This window comes from Trichechus manatus, unplaced genomic scaffold, assembly GCF_000243295.1.
Source record: "Trichechus manatus latirostris isolate Lorelei unplaced genomic scaffold, TriManLat1.0 scaffold00031, whole genome shotgun sequence".
Lineage (NCBI taxonomy): Eukaryota > Metazoa > Chordata > Mammalia > Sirenia > Trichechidae > Trichechus > Trichechus manatus.
In genome coordinates, this window is record NW_004443967.1 from 10,066,328 (window position 1) to 10,072,944 (window position 6,617).

Below are 6,617 nucleotides of genomic sequence, written 5' to 3' on the forward strand. Positions count from 1 at the left end.
AAAATATGAAATGATTGCAGGCAGGTGAGGCACTGAAAGTAGTGCCTGGCATGTGACAAAAGTTGGCTCTTATTAGCATCCTGGTTTACATTTGAGGACATGGGAAATGACTTGCTCACTCTTAAAACCAGGAGCAGAGACAGGATTTGAGTCCAGGTCCGTGAGCCATCAAAGGCCACGTTAGTGTCACCACTGTGCACCATCTTCTTTAGTACCAAGTGGACTGGGATGGCCACAAGGGCAAGGACCTTACCTCACCTCGTCCCAGCTTAGAGAGCCTTTGTTGTTTATATATTGCACCAGAATCCTATGAGATTATTCCCGTTTCCCACATGAAGTCAGTGACTTGGAGCTAGTGAGTGATGGCGTCTACGCTGGAAGCTACGTGTAGCCTTCACACACCGTCTAGATCCCTGGGTGAGGTTGGAAACCTCTCCCTGCCTTCCTCTCCCCTTTGTGGCCCCATTCTTAACCTCTGATGTCTGTACTTGCCGTCTTTACCCAACTGTCCAGGTCTTGCCCACCCTGAGGCCCACCTTTTTGTGACACCTTCCCCACCTGGACAGGATGCTCGCTCACAGGCTTTCCCAAACTCCCATCTCCCTCTGTCTACTTCCAGCGCCCAGTTGATTTCTAGATGTTTTAAGGTCTTTAATCATTTCTTCAACAAGACTCGGTCCTCTGAAGACAGGTCCGCTCTGACCCCTCCTTATCCCCACAGTGTTGTCCAGACCTGGGCACATAAAGCAGCCCGGGTGGCCAGGAGACCTGGAAAGCCCCCTTGAGTTAAGACCTGATGACTCTAGGGCTGAATTGATGTTTCTTCAGAAATAAACATCGCCCGCCATCAGTTACGAGAGTTTAGAGCCCAACTCTCCCACCGATTTTCCCCTGTAATCCCCAGACATGTAATTTGGGGCAAGTGATTCCCTCTCTCTGGGCCCCATCTATACAAGGTGGGCGTTGACCAAGGCCCCTGTTGGTGTTCTGGGTGATTCCCGTAAGTCCACACTTCTTACTTTTCTGGCCTCTGCCCTTGGTGTTTCTCTGTCACCAGCCCAGCCCTGAAGCCCAGCACGGAGCTCCATTATGGGCTGTGCGTTCCTGCAGGCTCCTGTGTGAAGGTGGCGGTCTGTCCACTGTCCTGTAACATTATACAAATGTAATCGTATGCCAACGGACAGGATCCAGAGCCGCAGTTATTTTGGGATGTGCAGCAGCCTGTGGGAAAACGCTGGAACATGTCTGAGTCGCTTGGGCAAATACCTTTCTGACCGTGTTGCAGCATGTTCTGCACTTTGAGGCGGCACAAAACCAGCTCGAGCTGGCGTGCACACCCTTTGTGATTTGGTGTGCCCTTCCTGAGTAGCGCTCCCCTCTCCTCGGCCTAAGCCACCACATCCGCTGGGCGCCGAGACATTTAAGCACAGAGGGGTGAGAGGAGCCTGGGCCCCTGCCAGGGCTGGATCAAGCCTTTGGAGGCCCTAAGCATGGAAAAGAGGCGCCCTGGTGGCACAGTGATTAAGCACGCTCAGCTGCTAACAGAAAGGTCGGAGGTTCAAAGCCACCAGCTGCTCTGTGGGAGAAAGATGTGGCAGTCTGCTTCCATCAAGATTACAGCCTTGGAAACCCTATGGGGAAATTCTACTCTGTCCTATAGGGTCCCTCATTATGAGTCGGAATTGATTCGACGGCAGTAGGATAAACATGGAAAAGATTATGGTCCCTCCCCATCTGAAATCCAAAATAAAAACGATACTAAACATCACATCATATATAAAAACAAATTCCACGTGGATTAAAGAACTGACTGTAGAAACCAAAACTTTGACATGTCTATTAAAGAAAATTCTAAATATATTTTGTGCCTTCAGTGAAGCCAAGTATTAAAAAAAAAAAAAAAAAAGACTAAGCCACGAAAGAAGTATAAGAGATCTGAAATTCCTGGGTTATGCCTTGTTGTTTTAAAAAACACTAGAAGTCAAATTCCTCCAGTTTGTGTGTGTGTGTGTGTGTGTGCAGCCCTGCTCTCCTGGTAGTCTGAGCCACCTGGTACCCAGCACTGCCCGCAGGAACCAGTGCAGACCAGGAGGAGCTGCCTCAGTCCCAGGGAAGGGTGCTGAGCAGGACGAGGAGGGACCAGGGCCACAGGAGAGAAGCCAGCAGGTGGAACTGGAAGCTGGCCGGAAAGATGTGTGGAGGGTTCGAAAAAGCATTCCAGGCAGAGGGAGCCTTTCCTAGGAACCTCCTTCCCCACCCCCCCACCCCGGTCCAGTCTCGCAGAGCTTTCTCCTGATGCCCGGAGTTGCCTGCTGTGGAGGCCGCACCTTCTCCCACAGCCCTGTTAATGAGGAAGATGATCTCCTCTAGTTCAAAGAGAAATCCTGCTGCTGGCCTGTCCCTTGTTCTCTTCCGGAGTCACTGGGTGGCACAAACAGCTAACGTGCTACCTGAAGGCTGGAGGTTCAAGTCCACCCAGAGGCGCCTCTGAAGAAAGGCCTGGTGATCTACTTGTGAAAAATCAGCCATGGAAACCCCTATGGGGCATAGTTCTACTCTGACACACATGGGGTCATTGGGAGTCAGAGGCGACTAGACAACAGCTCTTTTTTTTTTCTTTCACTTCATGTCTCTCTCTCAGCTGGCTCCTTCCTTCTCCTTAGCCGACAAATAGCACAAAACAACAAGAAACATTTCCTGCTTCTTCCTCAGTTTACCCCCCCCCCTTCATTCTCAAGTATCTTGAAAGAGCCATCAAAGTCACCGCCTGGCCTCCCATTTACAGCTGTGCCCGCTTTGATCTGCTCCCTTACCCCCCTACCCCACGTGAAACCACTCCTGTGGGCACATGCTCCCACCTGACCTCATCGCCGCCATTACCACGATGTCTTCTTGACCTTCTTGACCCCCCGGTCAGGCTGCCCTGACTCACCCTCTTCCCTGCCCCCTCTTACACAGTGAGGTCCCCAAACTGCCTTCCTCTCCCCACTCCTCACTGGGCCACCACTTCCTTTGTCACTCCAGTCCCCTTCACCACTACCTCTATGTTTCTGGTCCCCTCTTTCTCCTGAGCACCAAATTTAAAAGCTCAGTTGCTTACAGGAAGGTGAACATTCACTTGATAGCCTCCAGGAACTAAGAATTCAAATTCCAGGGTCCCCAGCACCCAGTCAGCTCTGTCACAGCACAAGTCTCGAGCACCCACGGAGACCAGCCAGGTGGAGAGTGGCAGAGCCAGCTGTTCTGAGTGGGGGATGGGGCGGGGGCAGACGGGCAATCTGGAGAGCGCGCACCCCCTGAGGGGCAGCTACTGCTCAGCCCCAGCCAGTGGTTGTCACATGGAGACATGGATCTGGTGTCCATTTTTCAAGAAAGGCCAGAAATCTGTTTATGTAAAGTCTCTCAATTTTTTAAATATTTTTAAATGTTTCTAAAAACCCAGGCGGGCTCAACAAAACCCATCTGCAGGCCAGATTTGGCCTTAAGGCTGCCAACTAGCAAGCTCCAAATCCCACTGTGCTGTAAATATTTTACTCTGTCTCCAGTTCCTCTTGTCTTTCTCTACCCCTGGAAGTGTCCAAGGGCCGGGATTGTGGCTTGGACTTCTCTGATTCACTGCACCCAGCTTGGGGTGGAGTCAATGAACGGGAGAGATAGCGACCACTGAGAGGAGGAGCTTGTCTCCCTGCTCTTTCTCTGTCATGCTAACATCTTTTCTCATTTGGCCACCCCCACCCAAGGCTTTCATCCTGTCACTCAGTGATCACCAATAGCACCTGTTACATCTGGTTCAGAGTTGGCCTGACATTCAAGGCCCCTCACTCCTGACTCCACTTTTCTACAGAAGTCAGTTGGTTGCCTCCAGCATCCCCTGGTGTAAACAAAACTCACATACAGACTCACCCGTTGCCTTTTTACTAGCCTGTGCTGTTTGTTCAGCTCTGGTATTTTAAGGGTGGTGGTTGAGAGTCTGCTCTAGAGTCAGATAGGCTGGGTTCAATCCCAGCTTCTTCACTCAAAAACTGTGCAATCTTAGGCAGGTTCTTAACCTCTCTGAGCCTTGGTGTTTCCTTTAGTTAAACAGTGAAAATAAGACACCTAAGAGCCCTGGTGGCACAGTGATTAAGCAGCTCAATGGCTAACTGAAAGGTCGGTGGTTCAAACCCACCAGCCACTCCATCAGAGAAAGATGTGGCAGACTGCTTCCATAAAGATTTACAGCCTTGGAAACCCTATGAGGTGATTCAACTCTGCCCTGTAGGGTCACTATGAGTTGAAATCGACCTGACGGCAATGGTTTTGGTTTTTGGTTTTAACTTTTTATAAAGTAACCCACATAATGTTGAGGACAGCTTGCCCAAGACAGTCAATAACAGGGTGTATTGTTACCACCATTCCTCCCTTCATACCAGCCACAACGACAAGGAGAAAAGGGCTAAGAAATAGGTCCAGGGTGTTGGTCCTTCTATCCAACCTCAAGATGGTATCTGGGCAGAGTCCAGGGGAGGTGTAATCAGACACCACTCCAGTTTCTTCTCTCCTGCCACCCCTACTCATCTCTGCAACCTCCTCACTCAAGTCTGGATGAAATCTTTTTACAATGTGTTCCAGGCAGATTTTGTGGTTGTAAGGAACAGGGAACAGGGCTCACTTAAAGTTCCTCAAGCAATGGGTTTATTGCAAAGATCTCTGAGCCCTGGAACCCAGGAAACACTCAGGCCAGGTCTCAGGGGAGCAAGAGCTGTGGCTCTAGGGTGGCCTAGGATCTGCCATGGAACTGAGTCACCAGCTCTTCCTGAATTTTCTCCTCTCTCCACCAATGACCAAGACATAAAAATCAGGACATATGATGTCATCAGGGAAGCACTCAAGTTGGCAACCACTGGCCATTCCAAATGCCCTGAGACGGGGCCTTCAGAGAGAATGGCAAAGGGCGACCAGGAGGCAGCATGGTTTCCAGGAGCTGAAACTGCTGTTGGTAAACACAAGGGAATATAGAAATAGGGCTGTAAGAGCAAACTGGCCCTTAATGCCCCTGGCAGTTGGTGCCTTACCATGGAAGTCACCCATAATGGTCCTTCAAGATTATGTATATGGACCAGAGCCATTGCCGTGGAGTCAATTCCAACTCATAGCAACCCTGTAGGACAGAGAAAAACTACACCATAGGGTTTCCAAGGCTATAATCTTTATGGAAGCAGACAGCCACATCTTTCTCCTGCAAAGTGGCCAATGGGCTTGAACCTCTGACCTTTTGATTAGCAGCTGAGCTCTTAACCACTGCTCCAGCAGAGCTCCTTGTGTATATGGAAGAGTAATGATTAAGGGAGCCAGTCCAATTCTAAAGCCAAGTACAAAATATATGCCCCTTTATATATTTCTAAATAACATTTAAGCAAATCAAGCCTAGATGGTAGGGTGTTGGGCTGGATGAACAGATGAAGGAGCCAGCTCCTGCCCTAGTATCTCAAAAGTATAAGTGCCCAGCCTCACAAAACTCTAGATGCCCATGTTCCTTCCTACCATTCTCCTGCTGACACAGGAAGGGTGTAACAGAATACCACTTAGCCATGCCTAGACAAACTTCCGGCAAAAAGGACTAGGTCGGGAATCAGTCAAGTGGAAATTGAGCAGACAATCTCCAGGAATGTCTATTAAGAGCTATAGATTCTTAGAACGGCTTAGCTTTCAATGACCACTGCAGTGTGAGAAAAAAGTAAATAGTGGCTGTCTTAGTCATCTAGTGCTGCTATAACAGAAATACCACAAGTGGATGGCTTTAACAAAGAGAAATTTATTTCCTCACAGTAAAGTAGGCTAAAACTCCAGATTCAGGGCGTCAGCTCCAGAGGAAGGCTTCCTCTCTCTGTCAGCCTCCTCATCAATCTTCCCTTGGTCTAGGAGTGTCTCAGCACAGGAACCTCAGGTCCAAAGGACGCACTCTGCTCCCGGCACTGCTTTCTTGGTGGTATGAGGTCCCCATGTCTTACTGCTTGCTTCTCTCTTTCATATCTTAAAAGAGATTGGCTTAAGACACTATCTAATCTTGTAGATCTCATCAATATAACTGCCACTAATCTATCTCATTACATCACAGTGATAGAGTTTACAGCACATAAGGAAACCACATCAGATTACAAAATAGTACACAGTCATACAACACTGGGAATCATGACCCAGCCAAGTGACAGATATTTTGAGGGGACACAATTCAATCCATGACAGTGGCGTTAATGCAAGTTAGAAGGCTGTCAGGGCTAATTTCTTGCATTCTGGGGGACAAAAATGTGCTTCAGCTGACTGGCAGCTGTGTGAAGCAGAGAGTTCTAGATGGTTGTAGAAGAGTCTTCAGAGATTGTAGTAACTGCATTGGTAGCAGTGAAATCACGCAGCTGAAATCACACGGCTTTAGAAGACTCTTATCACTCACCTACCCACCTCCTTCATTAATCTCTACCTAGAGATACAGCTTCTATATACTCATAACTTTGGTTTATACAGGTCTCTTTGTATCTGAACCTCTCAGCTTCCTCTGGAAACCTTGGTGGTGTAGTGGTTAAGAGCTATGGCTGCTGACCAAAAGGTTGGCAGTTTGAATCTACCAGGTGCTTGCTGGA